This window comes from Otolemur garnettii, unplaced genomic scaffold (genome assembly GCF_000181295.1).
Source record: "Otolemur garnettii isolate 467f Iridium unplaced genomic scaffold, OtoGar3 scaffold00041, whole genome shotgun sequence".
NCBI classification, from domain to species: domain Eukaryota; kingdom Metazoa; phylum Chordata; class Mammalia; order Primates; family Galagidae; genus Otolemur; species Otolemur garnettii.
In genome coordinates, this window is record NW_003852436.1 from 13346575 (window position 1) to 13351423 (window position 4849).

Below are 4849 nucleotides of genomic sequence, written 5' to 3' on the forward strand. Positions count from 1 at the left end.
TTTTTCCTTTTTTAAAATTGGGAATGCAGATCATCTTTGGTCTTTTGTAAATTCATCCTATTTCCCAGAAATTATTTGTTTTCATAAATAGCTACAGGATGTATTTTAATGTTCCAAAAGTTAATCTACTTTCCTGATGTTTAGACCCAACTTCATGAATTAAGTTTTGGGTGGTGGGTTCATCTACCCTCTAGTTGGGACCGTTTCAGCTTCAAGCGACAGAGTCTACTCATCTAGTTAAAGCGTTGAATGGGACTCATTTGTTCTGGTAACCTGGAAGAAGCAGGGGTAGTCGAGGTATGACTGGGTTTGGGCATTCTCTCTTGATGGCTCAGCCCTTTTATCTCCATGTTGGGTGCGTTCACCCCCATTACAGGGAGGGGACTATATGTAGAGGTAGGATATGTATCTGCAGCAGAGGTGAGGCTGCAGATTGGGTACTGCTCCTCACCTCACTTGCCTATGTTTTTGTGTAACTAGTTTATAAACACGATGGGTCTTGATGTATTTCTTCATTCTGGGATTACAGATCTATGCATTCAAGCAGTGGGACGAAAAGAACCACTCAGTCTGGGAGCACTTCTCCCACCTGTAATCCTAACATTTTGGGAGGCTGAGGTGGATTGTTTGAGCTCAGGTGTTCCAGACCAGCCTGGCAAGAGTGAGACCCCATTTCTACTAAAAATAGAAAAATTAGGTGGGCCTTGTGGCAGGTGCCTATAGTCCCAGCTACTCAGGAGGCTGAGGCAGGAGAATCGCTTAAGCCCAAGAGTTTGAGATTGCTATGAGCTATGAAGATGCCCAGGGTGACACAGTGAGACTCTGTCTCAAAAAAAGAAAAATCATCTCAGGCATGTTGCAGTAACCCATGTTGCTGGATTCAAATGGTTAGCCAAAGGATTTGAACCAGACCCAGGATGTGAGTGCTACTTTCAAAAAGATTTTCTCCAAACCAAGGACTAACAAGCTGAACCTTATCTTTTTTTTATTTTTCTACATTTGTCAACACGTCAAAAAGAACCTTTATTACTTTCATTATAGCCTCTTATGCTTTCTTTCCGGATGCCTTTGGAGCAGGTGCTTTCTGGGCTGGAGCCTTTTGACCCTTCTGAGCTTCTGGCCTGTGGCTTTCTGGGCAGGAACCCTCTGGGCTGCAGCCTTCTTGCCTGCAGTGGTCATCTTTTTTGCTGGAACTTTAGCAGCAGCCGCTGCAACAGCAGCAGCACCCTTAGCAGGTGCTTTTTTGGGAGAAGCTATCAGAAGAGCTGCTTTTTGAAGCTTCATCACTTCATTCTTGATTATCCTGTTCCTCATTTTCTTTGCCTTCATAACTTTAAAACGATCAAAATCTGTGATCTTAGCTTTCCTTTCTCTGGCTTCCATTTTCTTGGCCCATCTTGTGGCTGCCCATTTTGTATTTGTATCTGCCTTCTGCCAGGCTTGTCGGACGTACTTCTGGCGGGCACTGTGTGGGAACTTGAGGATGAAGTCAGTGAGTTGCATGCATTTGAAAGGCATGTCCTATCTTCTTACCTGAGTGCAGGATCCATCAACCAAAGTCCTGTTTTTGATCAATAACATCTATAATCACTACAAGCTTTCTGGCACGAGGCCCAAAGGAGACGTAGGCCACTAGGCCAACCTCCATGAAGCGCCATGTCAGCGGCGTCTGGCAAGAAGCTGAACCTGTTTTTATAGTCTAGATTCCTCTAGTCACACAGACTAGACACATTTTCTTCCATAGCTTTTCAATGCCTGATTCAATACCTTATTTTCCTCAGTTGTATCCTACGTTTTCTATTATTTTTCGATTTCTTAGCTATTTCGCCATCTTAACAGTGACAGTATTTGTAATTTAGTGAATCACTCTAATTTTACATACCCTTGACATGACTAGACCTGATATTTTAAAAAGCTAAAATAAGAAATAAGACTTACCCGACATTGGTTTTAAAAAATATTCTATACCTACTTTGTGTTTGTTAATTAGATGTGGTAAAGGTTTAAGTTCAATTTGTGAAACGTTTTTCATACTTCAGTACTTTCTGACATACTAGGATGAAGCCAGCTTTGTACTGGATAATTAAAAAGAAATATTCTGAGGCCTGAATTGTGAATTTTATAAATTCAGGACACCAGTAGGAATGTTTTCCTTCATTAATGAACAGAAAGACTGTTCTCAAAATGTTTAGGACCGGAAGGAAATGCTGTATCACCTGGAAGCCAGGGCCTCTAAGCCCTGTGGTTGACTTCTTTTGTGAGATTATATCTGGCAAAAGGGAATATGGGCAAAGCTGTACTCATCTGAGGAATCAGGTTCCGAGGTTGTAAAGCCATGCGTTCTGCCTTTGCCTGGAATGGATTGTAGAGAGATGGACTTATATGAGGACTATCAGTCCCCGTTTGATTTTGATACAGGAGTGAACAAAAGCTATCTCTACTTGTCTCCTAGTGGAAATTCATCTCCACCCGGCTCACCTGCTCTTCAGAAATTTGGTCTGCTGAGGGCAGATCCAGCCCCTGAGGAAGGAGAAGATGTTGCTGCCACCGTCAGTCCTACAGATACCCCATCAGAAGAAGAGCGAGAAGAGCTGAGACGAGAACCGGCGAAGGTTGAAGAAGAAATTCAGACTCTGTCTCAAGTGTTAGCAGCAAAAGAGAAGCACCTAGCAGAGATCAAGCGGAAACAAGGAATCAGATCACTACAAGAATTAAAACAGAATATTGCCAAAGGATGGCAAGTTGTGACCTCAACACCTGCATTCAAGAAAACATCTGAAGCATTGTCTCAGGCTGGACAGAAGACTTCAGCTGCTTTTTCATCTGTTGGCTCCGCCATCACCAAAAAGCTGAAAGATGTAAAAAATTTTCCAGCCCTCAAATCATTTGAAGAAAAGGTTGAAAACGTAAAGTCCCAAGTGGGGAGAACCAAGCCTGCTGGTGGTGACTTAGGAGAAGTCCTGATTGACTGAAAATGCTAGTGCCACCACCACGGAGCCTCATCCAGAACCAACACAGGAGAGCCTGGGAGATTCCTACCTTTGTTCTGCGTCCCACTGCCAGAGGCTGCAAGCGAGATCCAAGCACATCTCGTCAACATTTGTGAATTTCTACCAGATGGGCTTTTATTTAGCTTTACATACTCTTTTGACCAAATAGTTTGTGGGTTAAACAAAATGAAAATATCTCCACCTCTACTCCTGGGAAACACCCTCTAATGTATATTTAAGGCTCTTTATTTAGGAAACACCATGATAGTGTTGTAGTACCTGGGGACACTGAATAGAATGATCTAAGAAGCTGCAGGTTGTAATAGTCTTCTTTTCCTACTTTTCAAATTGCTATCAATCTGGGAAGTCAGTTTGGTCTTTCTCTTCTATAAGATTTCTTTTTCTCTTTGAAATTGTATGTTTGATTCCTAATTAAAATTGTTCTTTTACATTTTCTGAATCCTAGTTATTAAAAGTCTTGGTACATTTTCTTTACCTCTAAGGGAAGAGCTACCAGCTACAAAAAACATTTTGAAATAAACACTGTTTTGGTATAAGGTGCATATCTTGGGTGTCTGAAGACACTCGAAGAGAATAAATAGTTCTACATCCAGTTTGTTATAGTTGTGTGACTGTATGTACAGTAATCAAACTTACAGGTGATAAGAGTGGACCCCCTCCATCCTTGTTTATCTCCATTTGTAACAGTAACCTTGTCAGTATGTTGGTTATTATGCTACTCATATCAACTTATTTTTTTTACCAGGTTAAAATTCTAATTTGAGTAAATTGACAAAACAACATTTCAAATTAAGCATATTATCAGTAGGCTGAAATATGAGCACTCCTTTCAATTCAAACTAAAGGATTTTTAGACCTAGATTGTTGTAAAAATGTCGAAATCAATCACATTATAGGGAACATAGCTGTCTTCATTTAATCTATTGAGTACCATGTAAGCACGGAAAGTTACACGACTATTCTAACTTGAGCATTTTTTCATACGAAAGAGTTGGTGATAACTCCTGAGAATGTAATGCATTAATAAAAATCAACTCATCATTTTTCTACTTACTTGTTTTCAATGTGTTAGAAACTCTTCTAAAAGGATACTGTAGATACTGCCCCCATTTGAGAACTGAGTGTTGGGGCTGAATGAATCAAAGCCTCTGGATGAATTTGCATAGAGGCCAAGGTACTCGATTAATTCTAATAATTACTTAACCACCACCTTTTCCTTATGCTGTATATGTTTATGCCCTAGAATGTTGTATTTGTTATTTATAAAGATGTGATTGTTTCATTATTTTTTTATGCCAAATGTTAATTGCCAAGCTTAGAGTGAGCTAAAGCATTTTTTAAAAGCATGGCTAGATTTACTTCAGAATAAATTATCTTATGAAAACCAAATTTGAAAAGCCACAAGTGTTGATTGTTATGGAATAACATGTTGCCATTCTTGTTTGCTAGAGCTTCTGTTAGTATTTTGGATGCAATTAAAACTATGCTTTATTATATGTGAAAAGCTTAATAAATTCTGTATATCAGCAGTTTAGGTCTGGAAAAAGCTCGTTATATTAAAGAAACAACCAATGTCTGTACTAAGAAAAAAAAAGACAATTTTTAAACCATCAACTTTAAATCATTGCTTAGTGGTATCAGATTAACATACTCTACATAATTTCCTTTTAGAGGATTTAAGGCAAAGGTTGTCGAAGCATTGTCTCAGTGGAGTGGATCTTCAGAAATTTCTCTTTGTATAGAAATATTGGGCTCGGCGCCTGTGGCTCAAGCGGCTAAGGCGCCAGCCACATACACCTAAGGTGGCGGGTTCAAATCCCCAGCCCAGGCCCACCAAA

General features: G+C 39.8%; 1 protein-coding gene and 2 pseudogenes across 8 annotated transcripts in view; 2 read left to right on the forward strand and 1 right to left on the reverse strand.

Annotated features, from left to right (window-relative positions):
• The window catches only part of TMEM131L (transmembrane 131 like), a 185707-nt gene that overhangs the window by 70085 nt on the left and 110773 nt on the right, over positions 1-4849 (forward strand). The gene's annotated exons all lie outside the window — the stretch shown is intronic.
• On the reverse strand, positions 980-1738 carry LOC100963517 (annotated as a pseudogene). Its single transcript, XR_002773510.1, has one exon. The product of XR_002773510.1 is annotated as a 60S ribosomal protein L14 pseudogene (transcript).
• On the forward strand, positions 2358-3349 carry LOC105887024 (annotated as a pseudogene).